This window comes from Balaenoptera physalus (genome assembly GCF_965194825.1).
Source record: "Balaenoptera physalus genome assembly, chromosome: 13".
Classification (NCBI taxonomy): domain Eukaryota; kingdom Metazoa; phylum Chordata; class Mammalia; order Artiodactyla; family Balaenopteridae; genus Balaenoptera; species Balaenoptera physalus.
In genome coordinates, this window is record NC_138892.1 from 71,627,257 (window position 1) to 71,650,674 (window position 23,418).

The window sequence follows — 23,418 nt, forward strand, 5'->3', positions numbered from 1 at the left end:
GACAAGCTTTGAGATGACTGTTACCCCAGCAGATATCTTGATTACAGTCTTGTGGGAGACCCTGAGCCAGAGGACCTAGCTAAGCCATACGGGGGTTCTTGAGCCCCAGAAACAGTTATTTTTAAGTGCTAAGTTTTTTTTTTTTTTTAAATGAGCTTATTTATTTATTATTATTTATTTTTGCCTGTGTTGGGTCTTCGTTTCTGTGCGAGGGCTTTCTCTAGTTGCGGCAAGCGGGGGCCACTCTTCATCGCGGTGCGCGGGCCCCTCACTATCGCGGCCTCTCTTGTTGCGGAGCACAGGCTCCAGACGCGCAGGCTCAGTAGTTGTGGCTCACGGGCCTAGTTGCTCCACGGCATGTGGGATCTTCCCAGACCAGGGCTCGAACCCGTGTTCCCTGCATTGGCAGGCAGATTCTCAACCGCTGCGCCACCAGGGAAGCCCAAGGACTAAGTTCTAAGGTGATAGGTTAGGCAGCAATGGATAACAAATACAGAAGATAAGGTGTGAGACAGTGATGCCCTAAGAAGAAAAGATTTTGGAAAGAGACTTTTTTTTTTTAAGATCAGAGAAATTCAAGCATTTTATATGCTGAAGAGCCAGTACGGAGAGTTTGAAAATAAATCAGGGAGGAAAGATAATTAATTGGTAGAGCAAAAGGAGATGAGAGGGTATCAGACAACAGCCTTGTTACTCCGAGTGTGGTCTGCAGACCAGCAACATCAGCGTCGCCTGGAAGGTTGTTAGAACGGCACAATCTCTGGTCCCACTCCAGACCTGCTGAATCAGCATTTTAACAAGATCCCCCTGATTATTCATGTGCACTGACCCAGAACACAAGTAAACAAAATAGACTGAGTCAGTAGGAAGGTAATCTCCACCTGACACTAGAGGGACTAGAGAAAGAGACGGAACTATAAATAAAATTTTTAGATGAAGTTGAGAAAGTGAGAACTTGTTCACAAACATTACTTCAGTATTTTCTATAAAATACGAATTCATTCAGAGCACAGAGCTTGAAATGAGTGGCAAAGAATTATAAAAACGACTAAAATGGATGGAAAAGGAAACTGGCCCAGAAAAATGTATAAGTATTTTGCAAAGAAGTACTAGGAGCCCAGCTGAGATGGGAGGGTAAGAATGTGCTGGGTGTGGGTTTAAATGGTTTCTGCAGTATTGCTCAGCAGCCTGTGTATAGCACCAGAAAAGGCAGATAGCAGAATCACTGCAAAGATGTGGTGGTAGATGGGAATTCCCTGGTGGTCCAGTGGTTAGGACTCTGAGCTTCCACTGCAGGGGGCACGGGTTCGATTCCTGGTTGGGGAACTAAGATCCCACATGTCGTGCAGTGTGGCCAAAAAAAAAAATAGATGAGGTGGTAGAAATGGGATGGCAAGTTGAAATAATGCACTAGAACATCTTGGCTGCAAAGGAAAAGAAGCTGAGCCCAAGCTGGGAAACACAAGATTTAATTGACTAGTGTCTAGAAGTGAATATGAAGAAACAATAAGAATACTGGGCAAACAGACAATTATATTTGGAAACCAAAATAAAAGAATACGAGATTTCGGAGGTGAAAAACTTGGACTGTGAAAATACTTCATCTTTCCCCTCCATTCTAAGTCCCTCTAAACAACAGAACAGATATAAAAATTGTAACCATATCATTTAACAAGCTCAACGTAAGGTTATAATTGATGGACTTTGTGGTTGACTATTATCCCTGTAAAACTTATTAAGTGGGGGAAGTAGTTCTGTTGCCCCATTGAAATCTCCAGCAGACCCCCAAGACTCTCTTGGTCTCTCTTTGGAAATAGACTCTCATGTTCACTTTAAGTCACCAAACACAGTCTGAATATGGAAATTAGTACAGTCAATTCTTTGCAGGAATCATAATTCTAAAATTGATTTGGAATGAAATCCTCTCTTCTCTTATAGTTAGGGCCAGCTTCAGGCAGGCCTCCTGACACGTGAAAGAGGAGATGTCATGACTTTCTTTTCCTTCTTTGTGTTTCCTCCCTCAGCGTGCTACTCATAACTTATGGTCCCTTGAGGGTTGGGCCACAAAGAGAGAGGAAAAGAAAGGGGACAGAGAAAGTTCTCATTTGACAGATACTGTTATAAGTGACCTCCTTCTCTCTAGGCCTTGCAGGTGTTCAAAGTGGACTCTCTCATGGGTGTTCTGTAGGTCCTTTGCTGTGTTTATCCAATTGCATGTGCTGTGATGAATTCATTTTCCTCAGTGGACCCTGCTACTTCTCCTCTAGAGTCTCAGCCCACTCGCACAGACCCCCTCTTGAGAGGGTGTCTCCTTTTCCTATGGCAGAAGCACTGGAACTTTTTTTTTTAATTATTTATTTATTTTTGGCTGCGTTGGGTCTTCGCTGCGGCGTGCGGGCTTCTCATTGTGCTGGCTTCTCTTGTTGCGGAGCATGGGCTCTAGGCACACGGGCTTCAGTAGTTGCGGCACGTGGGCCCAGTAGTTGTGGCTCACGGGCTTAGTTGTCTTCCTGGACCAGGGATCATACCCATGTCCCCTGCACTGGCAGGTGGATTCTTAACCACTGCGCCACCAGGGAAGTCCCTGGAATGCTTTTAAAATGACCCTTGGCTGATATTCCTCCCAAGAGTTCTACACTTCATCCCTGATGGTTGTGCACTTTGGCTTGTGTCAGAAAGGAATGCAGTTACTTCTCAAAGCAGAAACATCTCTCTGTGGCTCTGTCCTGACTCCCCAGCCCAATGGCAGATGCCGGACCAACGTGCTTCTCAAACTCCAGGGAACACATATCAAGCTCTCCAGTGGTCCCTTGAAGTCTACTCTGGCTAGGCTTGAGGGGAGGAGGGAGTGGAGGGTTGTAGGATAGGAGTAGAATTAACATTATGGCAGTAGCTCTCCCCAAAAAATCTCTCCACACATTTTCTCCCTCCTCTACTTTCTTAACCTGTTTATACCTTCATTGTGGGTCAGTTTTCTAACTGCTTTTCAACCTCTTGCTTTGAAAATCTGTATATGAGTCTATCACTTCACTTTGGGATCTGATTATCTACTATATTATGGTCTTGGTCAGAACTTCCAATTTCACAACCAGTCACACTATAAATAAATTCATGACAGTGTTGAAAACAAGTAAAGATGCTCTTGGTGGGCCAAAAATTATGAAGCATCCCTCAAGGCGAAAAGTAGCTGGACTCAGTTTGAAGAAAGAACCAAAGCCCAAAACAAAGAAAAAAGAGGACTGTTAAAAATATGGGAGTGGGACTTCCCTGGTGGTGCAGTGGTTAAGAATCCGCCTGCCATGCAGGGGTCACAGGTTTGAGCCCTGGTCTGGGAAGATCCCACATGCCGCAGAGCAACTAAGCCCATGCACCACAACTACTGAGCCTGCGCTCTAGAGCCCGCGAGCCACAACTACTGAGCCCACGTGCCACAACTACTGAAGCCCACGCAGCTAGAGCCCGTGCTCTGCAACAAGAGAAGCCACTGCAATGAGAAGCCCATGCACCACAGCGAAGAGTAGCCCCCACTCGCCGCAACTAGAGGAAGCCTGCGTGCAGCAATGAAGACCCAACACAGCCAAAAATAAAATTAATTAATTAATTAACTTTAAAAAATATGGGAGAGGTTTTAGGGATGCTAAAGGTTCAGAAGGACTGTACAGGGGGAGCAAGAAAGAGCCCAATGAAACTGTCAGAAATATTAGTTGGAGCACAAGTAGCCAGAGAGCTTAGGTCCTCCCCCTTCTTGGTTTATGCCAAGCGGCCAATAGTGGAAACACACAGATCTCACGTAGTCTAGCAATTTCACTCCTAGATATTTACCCAAGAGAACTGAAAACATATGTCTATACAAAGACTTGTACGTGAACATTCATAGCAACATTACTGATAAAAGCCAAAAACTGGAAACAGTCCAAACATTCATCAACTAACTGATAAATGAATAAACAAAAAAATGGTATACCCGTACAAAGAATACTACTCAACAATAAACAAGAATTAGCAGCTGACACATGCAACAATGTGGATGAACCTCAAATTATTATGCTAAGTGAAAGAAGCCAGACACAAAGATTACATATTGTATGACTGCAGTTATATGAAATTTCTAGAAAGGGCAAAACTATGGAGATAGAAAATCAATGTGTGCCTGAAGCTGAGCGAGAGAGGGGATTGACTGCAAAAGGACATAATGACATTTTAGAGGATGATAAGAGTTCCAAAACTGAATTGTAGTGGTGGCTACACAACAGTATAAATTTGTAAAAAATTATTGAAAAATCAACCACTTACAATGGGTTTATTGTATGGCATATAAATTATATACCTCGATAAAACTGTAAAACAAAACCTTATTGGTTACTACCAAAATAGAAATAGAGTGTGTAACTCCTAAACAGTTAAAATAAAAATGAAATCAATAAAATCTGATTAAAAAAAAGCAAAACAGGGATAAAATGAAACAAGAGAACATGTACATAATAAATATAATGGTAAAATTTCTCCAAACTTATAACTGTGAACATCAAAAATGGATTAATTTGCTAATTAAAAAATGGACTATCCTTTTAAAAACATAGGTATACATTAAAATTCTAAGAGTTATCTCTATACAAAACAACACATAGAGGAGCTCAAGGAGGCAACATGGTCCCGATTGTGGCTTTGGGAAGGGGCTGGTTGAAGGAAGTCAAGGAACGTCAAGATCAGGGTGTTGGATATCAGCACAGGCACACCTCGGAGACACTGCAGGTTTAGTTCCAGACCACCGCAAGAAAGCAAACATTACAATAAAGTGAGTCACACTAACTTTTTGGCTTTCTAATGCATATAAAAGTTATGTTTACCCTATACTGTAGTCTATTATGGGTGCAACAGCATTATGTCTAAAAAAAAGCAATGTACATATCTTTATTGCTAAAAAATGCTAACCATCATCTGAGCCTTCAGTGGGTCATAAATTTTTTTTTGCTGGTGAAGGGTCTTGACTCAACGCTGATGGCTGCTGCCTGATCAGGGTTGTGTTTGCTGAAGCCTGGGCGGCAATTTCTTAAAATAAAACAATAATGAAGTTTGCTGCATCAATTGCCTCTTCCTTTCACAAACATTTCTCTGTAGCATGCAGTGCTGTTTGGATAGCATTTTACCCACAATAGGACTTCTTTCAAAATTGGAGTCAATCCTCTCAAACCCTACCACTGCTTTATCAACCAAATTTATGTAATATTCTAAAAGTCCTTTGTTGTTATTTCAACAAGTTTCACAGCATCTTCACCAGGAATAGATTTCATCTCAAGAAACCACTTTCTTTGCTCATCCATAGGAAGCAACTCCTGATCCATTAAAGTTTTACCATAAGATTGCAGCAGTTCAGTCCCATCTTCAGGCCTCACTTCTAACTCTTGTTCTCTTGCCATTTCCACCACATCTGCAGTTACTTCCTCCACTGAAGTCTTAAACCCCTCAAAGTCATCTGTGAGGGCTGGAATCAACTTCTTCCAAACTCCTGTTAATGTTAATATTTGGACTTCTTCCCATGAACCATGAATGTTCTGAATGGCATCTAGAATGGTGAATCCTTTCCAGAAAGTTTTCAATTAACTTTGCTTAGATCCATCAGAGAAATCACTGTCTATGGCAGCTATAGCCTTATGAAGTGTACTTCTTAAATAATAAGTCATGAAAGCCTAAATTATTCCTTGATGCATGGGTTGCAGAATGGATATTGTGTTAGCAGGCCTGAATACAACATTACTCACATTGTATGTTTCCATAAGAGCTCATGGGTGACCAGGTGTATTGTCAACAAACAGTCATGTTTTTTATTTTTTATTCATTTAAGTCTATTTAATTATTTATTTTTTGGCTGTGTTGGGTCTTAGTTGTGGCACATGGGTTCTCCGTTGTGGTGCTTGGGCTTCTCTCTAGTTGTGGCACGCAGGCTTAGTTGCCCTGTAGCATGTGGAAGCTTAGTTCCCCTACCAGGGGTCAAACCGGCGTCCCCTGCATTGCAAGATGGATTTTTAACCACTGGACCACCAGGGAAGTCCCCTATTGTCAACAAACAGTCATATTTTGAAAGGAACCTTTTTTTCTGAGCAGTAGGTCTCAATGATGGGCTTCAAATATTCAGTAGAAATGTTGTAAACAGATGTGCTGTCATCCAAGCTTTGTTGTTCCATTTATAGAACATAGGCAGAGTAGATTTAGAATGCTTAAGGGCCCTAGGATTTTCAGAAGGGTAAATGAGCACTGGATTCAACTTAAGGTCACCAGCTGCATTAGCCCCTAATAAGAGAGTCAGCCTGTCCTTTGAAGCTTTCAAGCCAGGCATTGACTTCTCCTCTCTAGCCATGAAAGTCCTAGATGGCATCTTCTTCCAGTGAAAGGCTGGTTTATCTATATTGAAAGTCTGTTGTTTAGTGTCGCCACTTTCATTATTTATCTTAGCTAGATCTTCTGGATAACTTGCTGCAGCTTCTATATCAGCACTTACTGCTTCACCTGTACTTTTATGTTATGGAGAGTTTCTTTCCTTCAACCTCATGAACCAACGTCTGCTAGCTTCAAACTTCTCTTCCACAGCTTCCTTACCTCTCTCAGACTTCAAAGAATTAAAGAAAGTTGGGGCCTTGCTCTGGATTAGGCTTCGGCTTAAGGGGAATGTTGTGACTGGTTTGATCTTCTACCCAGACCACCAAAACTTTCTCCATAACAGCAATAAGGCTATTTTGCTTTCTTATCATTCCTGTGTTCACTGAAGTAGCAGTAACTTGTCTGTTTGGTGCAAGAGGCCTAGGCTTCAGCCTATCTTGGCTTTCCACATGCCTACCTCACTAAGCTTAATCATTTCTACCTTTTGATTTAAAGTGAGAGATATGCAACTTCCTTTCACTTGAACACTTACAGGCCATTGTAGGGTTATTAATTGGTCTAATTTCAATAGTGTTATTTCTCAGGGAATAGGGAGGCCCAAGGGGAGGGAGAGAAATGGGGAGATGGCTAGTCAGTGGAGCAGTCAGCACACACACTACATTTATCAATTACGTTTGCCATCTTTATATGGGCGTGGCTGGTGGCACTTCAAAACAATTACAATAGTAAAATCAAAGTTCACTGATCACAGATCACCATAACAAATATAATAATAATGGAAAAGTTTGAAATATTGTGAGAATCACCAAAATGTGGCACAGAGACAAAAAGTGAGCAAATGCTGTTGGAAGAATGGCTCCACATAGGGTTGCCACAAACTTTCAATTTGTAAAAAACACAGTACCTGTAAAGCGCAGACAAAGCCAAGTGCAATAAAATGAGGTATGCTTGCATTGAAATTGTCTGCAATGATTATGGAATTCGGGCTGGAGAGTGAGATTGCAGGGGATTCTCTGGGAGGTAGGATAATGATAGCAAAAAGGAATGTTAAAGGGTGGAATCAGTGGTGTGTCCCTGGAAGAAGGAAGTGTTTTTGCATTAGAGTGGAAGAATAATGGTTAAAATTGACAAAGAGAAAGGCAGAGAAAGATGACTCCTCCTCTCAGACCTTTGCTTTGTGGGGTATGAGAAGAGGAGCAACCTCTTCTCCATGGGCTTCTAGTGAAAATGGTGTGATAAGAAGGCAGCCAGTGAAAGCATGGGTTGGGGGAGGCACATCCACTGGGGGAGACAGAAATAGAGAGGGTATGTAAGAGCTAGGTCTGGATTTGCTAGTATGTAAGAGAATCTCGACCTACATTAAGCAAATAAGGAATTCCTTGATCTTATGAAATAAAAAGTCTCAGAAAAAGCATTGCAGGGTTGGTAAGGTGGCTTTACGAGATCATCAGAGAAGGAACATGCTTGTTTCCTGAGACACCATTCTTAGCACCTGGCTTTTGACCTCATTGTACCAAGATGGCTTCTGTAATGCCAGACATCATGTTCTAGTTACAGAAGGAAGAAGAGAAAAAGGGCAAAAGCGTGTGCCAGGTTGAGTCTTTCCCTTCTAATAGCAAAACAATAGTTTTTCTGGAAACTCTGAAGTAGACTTGTGTCTACATCTCATTAGCTAAAATCATGTCAAATGACCACTCCTAGCTTTAAAGGAGCTTGAAAAATCAAAATTGTTTGACCTGGGGCACATTGATATTCCAAGTAAAATTGGTATTCTGTTAGTAAAGAAAGAGAAGTAATAGAATTCTGGATATGTAGCAAGTGAACGCCAGAGTATTCATGTATTATAATCTCATGTTGTTCTAAAAGGTACTTAAGGAGGTTTTACAAAGATGTTAAAAACGTAGCAAAGATTTTAAGAAGTCTTAGAGATAGGGACTTCCCTGGTGGTCCAGTGGTAAAGAATCCACCTTCCAGTGCAGGGGATGCAGGTTCGATCCCTGGTTGGGGAACTAAGATCCCACATGCCACAGGGCAGCTAAGCCCGCGCGCCACAACTACTGAGCCCTTGCCCCCTTGCGTCACCACGCCACAACTAGAGAGAGAAAACCCGCACGCCACATCCAGAGAGAAGCCTGCATGTCGCAACTAGAGAGAAGCCCACGCGCCTCAACGAAGACCTGACGTAGCCAAAAAAATAAAAAGAAAAAAATTTTAAAAAGTCTTAGAGGGGCTTCCCTGGTGGCGCAGTGGTTAAGAATCCGCCTGCCAATGCAGGGGACACGGGTTCGAGCCCTGGTCCCGGAAGATCCCACATGCCGCGGAGCAGCTGGGCCCGTGAGCCACAATTACTGAGCCTGCGCGTCTGGAGCCTGTGCTCCGCAACAAGAGAGGCCGCAATAGTGAGAGGCCCACGCACTGCGATGAAGAGTGGCCCCCACTTGCCACAACTGGAGAAAGCCCTCGCACAGAAACGAAGACCCAACACAGCCATAAATAAATAAATTAATTAAAAAAAAAATAGTCTTAGAGATAAAGCAAAGGAGAAATAAAAATAAGATCATACATTGGAGATGGAAGTGGGATTCATTCACAGAAGTTGCTCTAGGCTTTCTAGCAGCCAATTCAAAGAGGAAAGCACTTTAAAAAGGAAACTCCGTGTCGTTAGAAAAGAGTTTGTTTGGTTGGTTGGCTGGTTGGTTCGTTGTTGGGGGGAGCACTCCAAAAGGCATAGTAAAAGGGCTAGAATGGGTGGGCAACCACCAGAGGTAGAGTGATTTATTGGGGAGAAAGTAGAGAGCAGTAGCATGACAGCAGTACTTCAAAAGACAGAGTGTAAATATTGGTGGAGGAGGGCGATTATGGTTTGCCATTGTGAGAGTGATTGAAAATGACAGAGATTAGAAGCACGTTAGTATCGATCGGCTTAGAGGTTCAACACTGCTCCAGGCTAAGGCCTCTGATGGTGTCAGACCTGATGAGGCTAAAGTCTAGACCTCTGTCAAGAGTCTGCAGCCTTCCTCTTATACTCATTAGGACAGGGTCTGGTCTGTGCTGTGAGCTCCTCAGGAGAGATCTGGCCAGATAAGAGTGACGTGGTTCCTAAAGTGTTCTCTCGCTGAGTGACTGAGAAAGAAGGAGGCAGAAAGATGTGTTAGTTCCAAGGATCTCACCTCTCAGTGTAGTTTGGGCCCAATGTGACTTAGAAGCTATAGTTTCCACTTAAGGAAATTAAAAACTCTCTTCAATGTGCAAGTAGTACTCACATTCCTAAAGCTGTCTCTCCACAAACAAAAGCTTGTGGGTACTCGGCACTACTTCCATATATGGTAATAATATAAGTACTATTGATTCTAAGACATCATTGTGTTTAGCTCATTTATCTGTGTGTCTTTTTTTAACATCTGCAGTATATTCTAAATGAATAAGGGTCTAGTGTTTTAAATTCCTAGCATCTAGGACAATGCCTGATAAATAAATAATAATAAACATGGCTTAACAAGTAAACATTTAGTTCTTTGTAGTTTTTGTATCTTTTATTTGCTTCTCATAGTATTTTTAAAACAGCATTATGGAAAATTCTGGGGACTTCCCTGGTGATCCAGCGGTTAAGACTCTTCACTTCTACTGCAGGGGGCGCAGGTTCAATCCCTGGTCAGGGAACTAAGATCCTGCATGCTGTGCAGCACGGCCAAGAAATTAAAAAAAAAAAAAAAAAAAGGAAAGAAAAGAAAAGAAAATTCTGGATGAAGCCATAAAATAGCTTATTAAAGAAATTATTAATTTTTAAAAAAACCTGGTACAAAAGCTGATTCCAGAGCTAAGTAGTTTGGAATGTCAGATTTTCTTTTTGCAAACAAATAAAATTTAAAAACTTAAAAATCCACATGCTGAATGTACCTCTGATATTACAATTTTAGAAAACAAATAATGCTGTGAACATATTGCTGCTCTAGTTGTCATGTAAGTACAAGTAAATGTTAGAAATTCTTTGTTGAAGTATCTTTCCTCTCAGTAGGTTCTTCCTGACTCTTCCCATGAGGCATACTATTGTTCATCGTCATCTGAAATCCATTTTCTTTTCTAAATATTCCTCTTAAATTTGGCAATAACATATGAAAAGCAATGTTAATTAAGTATATCTTTCTTTTAAGACTTTAGCCAATAGTTTGGTGATTCCTCAAAAAATTAAACATAGATTTACCATGATCCAAGGATTCCACATCTGGAGATATACCCAAAATAACTGAAAGCAGCGATTTGAACAGATACTTGTACATTCATGTTCAGAGCAGCATTATCCACAATAGCCAAAAGGAGGAAGCAATCTGAGTGCCTGTCAACAGATGAATGGATTAAAAATGTGCTATATATATTTTACTCTTAAAAAGGAAGGAAATTCTGACATATGCTACAACATGGATGAACCTTGAAAACATTAAGTGAAATAAGCCAGTCACAAAAGGGCAAATAGTATGTGATTCCACTTACATGAGGTATCTAGAGCAGTCAAATTCATAGAGACAGAAAGCAGAACCGTGGTTGCCAGAGGCTGGGGCTGTGTGAGGGAGGAATGGGGAGTTATTATTTAATGGGTACAGAGTTTCAGTTTGGGAAGATGAAAAAAGTTCTGGAGATGGATGGTGGTGATGGCTGCACAAGAATGTGAATGTACTTAATGCCACTGAACTTAAAAATGGCTGTATACTTAAAAATGGTTAAAATGCAAATTTTATGTTATGTATATTTTACCACAATCAATCAATTAATCAATAAGACTTTAGCTCATGTAAAGATCTAAACAGTTACAAAATTAAAGGAAAAAAATCACCATTTTAATAGTAATAGTATAACTAAAGCAATAAATAAAAAGTGACCATAGCTTTGTGTCACTAAAACTTAATAGCAGAGAGTAATCTATTACAACATAAAATCACCTGGAAACAACGATTGCTGCAGAAAAAACTTCATTTTAAACATCTGTATTAGCTTAGCTATGATAAGATGATGTCAGGTTGTATTTAGTAGAAGTAAAAGATTTATTGCAGAAATTTAGAATCAGATAGTTGTATCCCAAAATAACCACAAATGTTAAGAAATCAGTTCTTAACAAATTAATCTGTAGATTCACCCCCATTCTGATCAAAATCTCAGCAGGATTTCTTGTAGATATCAGCAAGCTGATTCTAAAATTTTTATGTAAAGGCAAAGGAACAAGGAGAGCCAAAACAATTTTGAAAAAGAAGTTGGAGGACTCACACTATCTGATTTCAAGATTTACTATAAATCTATAGTAATCAAGACAGTGTGGTTTTGGCCAAAGGATAGACATATAGATCAATGGAACATAAAGAGTCCAGAATTAAATCCTCAAAAATATGGTCAATTAATTTTTGACAGTGCTACAAAGGCAATTCAATGGAGAAAGGTTAGTCTTTTCAACAAATTGTGCTAGAACAATTGAATCCACATGCAAAATATAAACTTGATTCATACCTGACACTTTATATAAAAATTTGCCTAAAATGGATCATAGACCTAAAGCAAAATTTTAAACCATTAGAGGAACGCATAGGAGGAAATCTTTGTGACGCTGGGTTAGGCAAACTGTTCTTAGGTATGACATCGAAACAATAGTTCTTAAAAGAAAAAATTGATCATTGGACTTCATCAAAATTAAAATTTTTCCTCTTTAAAAAACCTCAAAGAAAATGAAAAGATAAGCAACAGATTGCAAGAATATATTTGCAACTTACATATATGAAAAAGGACTTGTAAACAGAATGTAAAAAGAGCTCTTTAAACTCAATAATTAGATACAATGGAATATTATTCAGCCATTAAAAGGAATGCAATTTTGATATATGGTACAACATGGATGGACATTGAAACATTATGCTAAGGGAAATAAGCCAGACACAGAAGAACAAACATTCATTTATAGGAGGTACCTAGAATAGGAAAATTAACAGAGACAAAAAGTAGAATAGAGGTTACCAGAGTCTAAGGGAAGATAGGGGAAAGGGGGTGTTAGTGTTTAATGGGTACAGAGTTTTTGTTGGGGATAATGAAAAACTTTTGGATATAGGTAATGGTGATGGTTATACAACATTGTGATTGTATTTAATACCAGTGAATTATATAATTATGAATGGTTTAAAATGTTAAATATTACATATATTTTACTAAAAATTTGAAAACCTTAATAATAAAAAATAACTACATTTTTTAAAATGCACAAAAGTTTTGAACAGATATGTCACCAAAGTAGATGTACAAATGGCTAACAAGCCCATGAAAAAATGCTCAACATTGTTCATCATAAAGGAAATGCAAATTGAAAACACAATGAGATGCTGCTATTTACTCACAAGAATGACTGTAGTTAAAAAAAAAAAAAGACTGACAATACCAAGTGCTGATGCATACTTGGAGCACTTAGAACTCACATGCACAGCTGACAGAAATGCAAAATGGTATGGAACTTTGGGAAGATGTTAGGCAGTTTCTTATAAATTTGAACATAAAATGCCATGTGACCCAACAATTCCAGTCATAAGGATTTACCCAAGAGAAATGAAAATTTATATTCGCACAAAACCCTGCATGCAAATGTTTATAGCAGCTTTATTCACATCACCAGACTTGGAAACAACTCAATGTCCTTATACAGGGGAATGGATAAACAACCTGGGAATTCTACTCAGCAATAAAAAGGAACAAACTATTGACACAAGGAACAGCACTGATGAATCTCAAAACCATTATTCTAAGAGAAAGAAGCTGGACTGAAAAAGCTATATACATATATCTGTATGATTCCATCTATATAAAATGGTAGAAAGGGCAACTCTAGGCGTGGAGAACAGATCAGTAGTTGCCAGGAGTTAGAGATTGAGGGGAAGTTTGACCACAAAGGGGCTGAATGAAGGAAACTTTTTGGGTGATGAAATTGTTGTACATCTTTACTATTGGGGTGGTTCTGTGACTCTATGCATTAGTCAAAACTCAAAGTAGAATGAATTTTACTGTATTAAACTGAAATATAATTTTTTAGAAATAATCACATATATGATAATGAAAAGTGTAGTTAATAATAATAATAATCCTACCAAAACGAGATGGGTAGGAGGAGTGGAGACGTAGTACCTTCAAGTACATACTCCCAGGTAGAAAATCCACAAACTGGAGGATAATTACAATTTCAGAGGTTCTCCCCAAGGAGCAACAGGTCAGAGCCCCACATTAATCTCCATAGCTCAGGGTCCTGCACCATGAAGACAAGCCCCCAGAATGTATGGCTTTGAAGGCCAGCAGGGCTTAGTTTCAGGAGAGATACAGGGTTGTGGGAAGTAAAGACTCAACTCTTAAAGGGCACACACAAAATCTCACACGTGAGAGCCTCACATCAAGCCTCTTAGATAGCCTCAACCACCAGAGGGCAGACAGCAGAAGCAAGAAAAACTACAATCCTGCAGCCTGTGGAACAAAAACCACATTCACAGAAAGATAGACAAGATGAAAAGGCAGAGGGCTATATACCAGATGAAGGAACAAGATAAAACCACAGAAAAACAACTAAATGAAGTGGAGATAGGCAACCTTCCAGAAAAAGAATTCAGAATAATGAGAGTGAAGATGATCCAGGACCTCGGAAAAAGAATGGAGGCAAAGATCGAGAAGATGCAAGAAATGTTTAACAAAGACCTAGAAGAATTAAAGAACAAACAAACAGAGATGAACAACACAATAACCGAAATGAAAACTACACTACAAGGAATCAATAGCGGAATAACTGAGGCAGAAGAACGGACAAGTGACCTGGAAGACAGAATGGTGGAATTCACAGCTGCGGAACAGACGAAAGAAAAAAGAATGAAAAGAAATGAAGACAGCCTAAGAGACCTCTGGGACAACATTAAACACAACAACATTCACATTATAGGGGTCCCAGAAGAAGAGAGAGAGAAAGGACCAGAGAAAATATTTGAAGAGGTTATAGTCGAAAACTTCCCTAACATGGGAACGGAAATAGCCACCCAAGTCCAGGAAGCACAGCGAGTCCCATATAGGATAAACCCAAGGAGTAACACGCCGAGACACATAGTAATCAAATTGGCAAAAATTAGAGACAAAGAAAAATTATTGAAAGCAGCAAGGGAAAAACGACAAATGACATACAAGGGAACTCCCATAAGGTTAACAGCTGATTTCTCAGCAGAAACTCTACAAGCCAGAAGGGAGTGGCATGATATACTTAAAGTGATGAAAGGGAAGAACGTACAACCAAGATTACTCTACCCGGCAAGGATCTCATTTAGATTTGATGGAGAAATCAAAAGCTTTACAGACAAGCAAAAGCTAAAGGAATTCAGCACCACCAAACCAGCTTTACAACAAATGCTAAAGAAACTTCTCTAAGTGGGAAACACAAGAGAAGAAAAGGACCTACAAAAACAAACGCAAAACAATTAAGAAAATGGTCATAGGAACATACATAGCAATAATTACCTTAAACGTGAATGGATTAAATGCTCCAACCAAAAGACACAGGCTCGCTGAATGGATACAAAAACAAGACCCATATATATGCTGTCTACAAGAGACCCACTTCAGACCTAGGGACACACAGAGACTGAAAGTGAGGGGATGGAGAAAGATACTCCATGCAAATGGAAATCAAAAGAAAGCTGCTATACTCAAAAGTAGCTATACTCATATCAGATAAAATAGACTTTAAAATAAAGAATGTTACAAGAGACAAGGAAGGACACTACATAATGATCAACGGATCAATCCAAGAAGAAGATATAACAATTATAAATATATATGCACCCAACATAGGAGCACCTCAATACATAAGGCAACTGCTAGCAGCTATAAAAGAGGAAATCGACAGCAACACAATAATAGTGGGGGACTTTAACACCTCACTTACTCCAATGGACAGATCATCCAAAATGAAAATAAATAAGGAAACAGAAGCTTTAAATGACACAATAGACCACATAGATTTAATTGATATTTATAGGACATTCCATCCAAAAACAGCAGATTACACGTTCTTCTCAAGTGCGCACGGAACATTCTCCAGGATAGATCACATCTTGGGTCACAAATCAAGCCTCAGTAAATTTAAGAAAATTGAAATCATATCAAGCATCTTTTCTGACCACAATGCTATGAGATTAGAAATGAATTACAGGGAAAAAAACGTAAAAAACACAAACACATGGAGGCTAAACAATATGTTACTAAATAACCAAGAGATCACTGAAGAAATCAAAGAGGAAATCAAAAAATACCTAGAGACAAATGACAATGAAAACACGATGATCCAAAACCTATGGGATGCAGCAAAAGCAGTTCTAAGAGGGAAGTTTACAGCTATACAAGCCTACGTCAAGAAACAAGAAAAATCTCAAGTAAACAATCTAACCTTACACCTAAAGGAACTAGAGAAAGAAGAACAAACAAACCCAAAGTTAGCAGAAGGAAAGAAATCATAAAGATCAGAGTGGAAATAAATGAAATAGAAACAAAGAAAACAATAGCAAAGATCAATAAAACTAAAAGCTGGTTCTTTGAGAAGATAAACAAAATTGATAAGCCATTAGCTAGACTCATCAAGAAAAAGAGGGAGAGGACTCAAATCAATAAAATTAGAAATGAAAAGGGAGAAGTTACAACAGACACTGCAGAAATACAAAGTATCCTAAGAGACTACTACAAGCAACTCTATGCCAATAAAATGGACAACCTGGAAGAAATGGACAAATTCTTAGAAAGGTATAACCTTCCAACCAGGAAGAAACAGAAAATATGAACAGACCAATCACAAGGAATGAAGTTTAAACTGTGATTAAAAATCTTCCAACAAACAAAAGTCCAGGACCAGATGGCTTCACAGGTGGATTCTAACAAACATTTAGAGAAGAGCTAACACCCATCCTTCTCAAACTCTTCCAAAAAATTGCAGACGAAGGAACACTCCCAAACTCATTCTATGAGGCCACCATCACCCTGATACCAAAACCAGACAAAGATATTACAAAATAAGAAAATTACAGACCAATATCACTGATGAATATACATGCAAACATCCTCAACAAAATACCAGCAAACAGAATCCAACAACACATTAAAAGGATCATACACCACGATCAAGTGGGATTTATCCCAGGGATGCAAGGATTCTTCAATATATGCAAATCACTCAATGTGACAAACCATATTAACAAATTGAAGAATAAAAACCATATGATCATCTCAATAGATGCAGAAAAAGCTTTTGACAAAATTCAACACCCATTTATGATAAAAACTCTCCAGAAAGTGGGCACAGAGGGAACCTACCTCAACATAATAAAGGCCATATATGACAAACCCACAGCAAACATCATTCTCAATGGTGAAAAACTGAAAGCATTTCCTCTAAGATCAGGAACGAGACAAGGATGTCCACTCTCACCACTATTACTCAACATAGTTTTGGAAGTCCTAGCCACAGCAATCAGAGAAGAAAAAGAAATAAGAGGAATACCAATTGGAAAAGAAGAAGTAAAACTGTCACTGTTTGCAGATGACATGATACTATACACAGAGAATCCTAAAAATGCCACCAGAAAACTACTAGAGCTAATCAATGAATTTGGTAAAGTTGCAGGATACAAAATTAATGCACAGAAATCTCTTGCATTCCTATACACTAATGATGAAAAATCTGAAAGAGAAATTATGGAAACACTCCCATTTACCATTGCAACAAAAAGAATACAATACCTAGGAATAAACCTACCTAGGGAAACAAAAGACCTGTATGCAGAAAACTATAAGACACTGATGAAAGAAATTAAAGATGATACCAACAGACGGAGAGATATACCATGTTCTTGGATTGGAAGAATCAATATTGTGAAAATGACTATACTATCCAAAGCAATCTACAGATTCAATGCAATCCCTGTCAAATTACCAATGGCATTTTTTACGGAACTAGAACAAATCATCTTAAAATTTGTATGGAGACACAAAAGACCCTGAATAGCCAAAGCAGTCTTGAGGGAAAAAAACGGAGCTGGAGGAATCAGACTCCCTGGCTTCAGACTATACTACAAAGCTACAGTAATCAAGACAGCATGGTACTGGCACAGAAACAGAAACATAGATCAATGGAACAAGATAGAAAGCCCAGAGTTAAACCCACGTACCTATGGTCAACTAATCTATGACAAAGGAGGCAAAGATATACAATGGAGAAAAGACAGTCTCTTCAATAAGTGGTGCTGGGAAAACTGGACAGCTACATGTAAAAGAATGCAATTAGAATACTCCCTAACACCATACTCAAAAATAAACTCAAAATGGATTAGAGACCTAAATGTAAGACCGGACACTATAAAACTCTTAGAGGAAAACATAGGAAGAACCCTCTTTGACATAAATCACAGCAAGATCTTTTTTGATCCACCTCCTAGAGTAATGGAAATAAAAACAAAAATAAACAAATGGGACCTAATGAAACTTCAAAGCTTTTGCACAGCAAAGGAAACCATAAACAAGACGAAAAGACAACCCTCAGAATGGGAGAAAATATTTGCAAACGAATCAAAGGACAAAGGATTAATCTCCAAAATATATAAACAGTTCATGCAGCTCAATATTAAAGAAACAAACACCCCAATCCAAAAATGGGCAGAAGACCTAAATAGACATTTCTCCAAAGAAGACATACAGATGGCCAAGAAGCACATGAACAGATGCTCAATATCACTAATTATTAGAGAAATGCAAATCAAAACTACAATGAGGTATCACCTCACACCAGTTAGAATGGGCATCATCAGAAAATCTACAAACAACAAATGCTGGAGAGGGTGTGGAGAAAAGGGAACCCTCTTGCACTGTTGGTGGGAATGTAAATTGATACAGCCACTATGGAGAACAGTATGGAGGTGTCTTAAAAAACTGAAAATAGAATTACCATAAGATCCAGCAATCCCACTACTGGGCATATACCCAGAGAAAACCATAATTCAGAAAGACACATGCACCCCAATGTTCATTGCAGCACTATTTACAATAGCCAGGTCATGGAAGCAACCTAAATGCCCATCGACAGACGAATGGATAAAGAAGATGTGGTACATATATACAATGGAATATTACTCAGCCATAAAAAGGAACGAAATTGGGTCATTTGTTGAGACATGGATGGATCTAGAGACTGTCATACAGAGTAAAGTAAGTCAGAAAGAGAAAAACAAATATCGTATATTAACGCATGTATGTGGAACCTAGAAAAATGGTACAGATGAACTGGTTTGCAGGGCAGAAGTTGAGACACAGATGTAGAGAACAAACGTATGGACACCAAGGGGGGAAAGCTGCGGTGGGGTGGGGATGGTGGTGTGCTGAATTGGGTGATTGGGATTGACATGTATACACTGATGTGTATAAAATTGATGACTGATTTAAAAAAAAAATGCAACACGTGGGGGAAAGAAAGAATCTCACACGCTCTGAGATGCAGAGCAGATGCAGTAATTTGAAAGGAACCTGGGTCAGATGAACTTGCTGCTTTTGGAGAGTCTCACAGAGAGTAAGGAGGCAATTGGGACTCATCTGGGGGCAAAGATGCTGGCAGCTACCATTGTGGGAAGCTCATCCTACATCAGGACACTGGTGGTGGCAAGAGCCATTTTGGAATCCACCCTCTAGCTTATTAGCACTGAAACCTGGTCCCATGCACCAGCTGGTCAACACAAGTCCTGGGACACCTCCAAACCAAGCAGCTAGTTGGGGAGGGACAGAGCCGCACCAACAAGCAGGCCAGCTGCCTTAGGACCCCCTGAGTCCCAGCTGCCCCGGACCTGGTCCCACCCACCAGAGGGCCCAGGACCTGGCAGTACGTACCAGTGGGCCAGAACCCAGGCATCGCAACTAGCCATCTGACACAGCCCTGCCCACCTGCAGTCCAACACCAGCTCCAGGAGCCCCGTGCCCCACAGCCAGAGACCCCAGGACCCTGCTTCACTTATCAGTGGGCCAGCACTAGGCCTGGGACCTGGCCTCCCCTCCCAGGGGGTGGGTACCAGTTCTGGGACCCCTGTGGTCCCACAGACAGACATGTCAGGACTCAGCCCAACCACCAGCAGGCCACAGTCAGCCGCAGGACTCCCTAGGACTCAGTCCCACCAACCAGCCCTGGGACAACTGCAGCCCTGCAGCTAGCCATGTCAAGACCCAGTGCCCCCACCAGCAGGCTGGCACCACCCTGGGATTCCATGGACCCCCACCTCACCCACCAGTAGGCTGACATCAGTTCAAGGACACCCTGGGCTCCTCAGACAGCTGCCCCAGGATCTGGCCCTTCCGACCAGCAGGCCAACATTAGCTCTAGGACCCCTGGCCCTGCAGCCAGCTGCCTTGTGACCTGGCCTTGCCCACCAGCGGGCTGGCACCAGGCATGGGACACCCTTGGCCATGCAGACAGCCATGCCAGGATGTGGCCTTGCCCATGAGTGGCCTGCAGCCTCTGCACAAGGCAGGGCCTGGCAACCAAACAGGCTGGGGACCAGCTATGCCTACCACACCACCCACAGTAGTCAGCTCACCACAACAGAAGGATACATGCAGCCCACATAGAGGGCACCCCTAGAGCACAGAGATCTGGTTACCAAAGGGAGCATGCTTCTGGGCCCCACGGGACATCTCCTACATAAGGCCACCTCTCCAAAACTGGGAAATGTAACCAACCTACCAAATACATAAAAATAAAATTAGGAAAAATGAGGTGACAGAGGAATATGTTTCAAATGAAGGAACAAGATAAAACTCCAGAAGAAGAACTGACTAAAGTTGAAGTAAACAATCTACCCCCAAAAGAGTTCAAGGTAATGATCATAAAGATGCTCAAAGAACTCAGGAGAAGAATGGATAAACACAGTAAGAAGTTAAAAGTTTCTAACAAAGAGTTAGATAATATAAAAAAGAACCAAACAGAGCTGAAGAATATAATAACTGAAATTTTAAAAATACACTAGAAGGAATCAGCAGTAGATTCAGATGAAACAGAGGAATGGATCAGCGACCTGGAAGGCAGAAGAGTGGAAGTCACTCCAGCTGAACAGAAAAAAGAAAAAAGAATTTTAAAAAATGAGGACAGTTTAAGAAACCTCTGGGAGAACATCAAGCATACTAACATTCACATTTTAGGGGTCCCAGAAGGAGAACAGAGGGAGAAAGCAGTAGAGAACATATTTGAAGACATAATAGCTGAAAAATTCTCTAACCTAGGAAAGGTGACAGATATCCAGGTCCAGGAAGCACCGAGAGTCCCAAAGAGGATCCACCTAAAGAGGACCACACCAAGACACGTTGTAATTAAACTGGCAAAAATGCAAAATAAAGAGAGCATGTTAAAAACAGCAAGGGTTGGACTTCTCTGGTGGCGCAGTGGTTAAGAATCCGCCTGCCAATGCAGGGGACACAGGTTCAAGCTCTGGCCTGGGAAGATCCCACGTGCCGTGGAGCAACGAAACCTGTGCACCACAGCTACTGAGCCTGCACTCTAGAGCCCGTGTGCCGCAACTACTGAGCCCGCGAGCCGCAACTACTGAAGCCCACGTGCCTAGAGCCAGTGTTCCGCAACAAGAGAAGCCACCACAGTGAGAAGCCCGCACACCACAACGGAGTAGCCCCCGCTTGCCACAACTAGAGAAAGCCCGCGTGCAGCAACGAAGACCCAGTGCAGCCAAAAATAAATAAATAAAATAAATAAATTTAAAAACAGCAAGGGAAAAGCAAGAAGCTATGCACGAGAAAACTCCCATACAGCTGTCAGCTGACTTTCCAGCAAAAACTCGGCAGGCCAGAAAGGAGTGGCATAATATATTTAAAGTGATGAAAGGGAAAAATCTACAACCAAGAATACTCTACCTAGCAAGGTTATCATTCAGATTTGAAGGAGAGATGAAAAGTTTTACAAACAAGCAAAAGCTAAAAGAGTTCAGCACCACAAATCTGGCTTTATGAGAAATGTTAAAGAGACTTCTCTAAGCAGAAAATAAAAGGCCACAACTAGAATATGAAAATTAGGAAAGGAAAAATCTCACTGGTAAAGGCAAATATACAGTGAAGGTAGTAGATCAGCCATGTATAAAGCTAGTAGGAAAGTAAAAAGACAAAAGTAGTAAAATCATCTATATCCACAATAAATAGTTAAGAGTTACAAAAAACAAAAAGGTGTAAAATATAATGTCAAAAACAGTAGAGAAGAGTTAATACCTATCTTTCTCAGGGTATTCCAAAAACTTGCAGAGGAAGAAGTACTTCCAAACTCATTCTACGAGTACAGCATCACCCCGATACCAAAACCAGACAGAGATAACACAAAAAAAGAAAATTATAGGCCAATATCACTGATGAACATAAATGTAAAAACCCTCAACAAAATATTAGCAAACTGAATTCAACAATACTTAAAAGAATCATATACTGTGATCAAGTGGGATTTATCCCAGGGTTGCAAGGATGGATCAATATCTGCAAATCAATCAGTGTGATATACCACATTAACAAATTGAAGAATAAAAAGTATATGATCATCTCAATAGATCTGGAAAAAGCATTTGACAAAATTCAACATCCATTTATGATAAAATCTCTCAACAAAGTGGGAATATACTTCAACATAATAAAGGCCATATATGGCAAACCCTCAGCTGACATCATACTTAATGGTGAAAAGCTGAAAGCATTTCCTCTAAGACCAGGAACAAGACAAGGATGCCTACTCTCACCACTTTTATTCAACATAGTTTTGGAAGTCCTAGCCACAACAATCAGACAAGAAAAATAAAAGGAATCCAAATTGGAAAGGAAGAAGTAAAACTGTCACTGAAAAGATATTACACATAGAAAATTCCAAAGATGCCATCAAAAACTGCTGGAACTCCTCAAGGAATTTGGTAAAGTTTCAGGATACAAAATCAATATACAGAAATTTGTTGTATTTCTACAATGAACTATCAGAAAGAGAAATTAAGAAAACAATCCCATTTACAATCACATCAAAAAGAATAAAATACCTAGGAATAAATCTATCTAAGGAGGTAAAAGACCTGTACTCAGAAAGCTATAAGAAGCTGATGAAGAAAACTGAAGATGACACAAACAGATGGGAAGATATACTGCAGAACTAGAACAAATAATTCTAAAATTTGTACAGAAACACAAAAGACTCCGAATAGCCAAAACAACCTTGAGGAAGAAAAAGCTGGAGACATTATGCTTCCTGATTTCAAAATATACTATAAAGCCCCAGTAATCATAAAAGTATGGTACTGGGACAAAAACAAACACACAGATCAGTGAATAGTAGGCCCAGAAATGAACCCACACTTATATGGGCAATTAATCTACAACAAAGGAGCAAGAATGTACAATGGAGAAAAGACAACCGCTCTAATAAATAGTGTTGGGAAAACTGGAGAGCTACATGCAAAAGAATCAATCTGGAATGCTTTCTCACACCATACACAAAAATTAACTCAAAATGGATTAGAGACTTAAATGTAAGACCTGAAACCATAAAACTTCTAGAAGGAAACATAAGCAGTATGATCTTTGACATTGGTCTTAGCAATATGTTTTGGATATACCGTCTCAGGCAAGGGAAACAGAAGCAAAATAAACAAATGGGACTACATCAAACTAAAAGGCTTTCACACAGCGAAGGAAACTGTCAACAGAAGAGAAAGGCTGCCTACTGAATGGGAGAACATATTTGCAAATGATATATTTGATAAAGGGTTAATATCCAAAATATACAAAGAACTCATACAACTCCACATCAAAAAACCAACCCAGTTAAAAAATGGTCAGAGTACATGAATAAACATTTTTGCAAAGAAGACATATGGATGGTGAACAGACACATGAAAAGATGCTCAACATCACTCACCATCAGGGAAATGCAAATCAAAACCACAAATATCACCTCACACCTGCCAGAACGGCTATTATCAAAAAGACAACAAATAA

General features: G+C 39.9%; 1 protein-coding gene across 7 annotated transcripts in view; it reads right to left on the minus strand.

The window, feature by feature from the left end:
• The window catches only part of PPHLN1 (periphilin 1), a 250,861-nt gene that overhangs the window by 215,565 nt on the left and 11,878 nt on the right, over positions 1-23,418 (minus strand). The window lies entirely within an intron of this gene.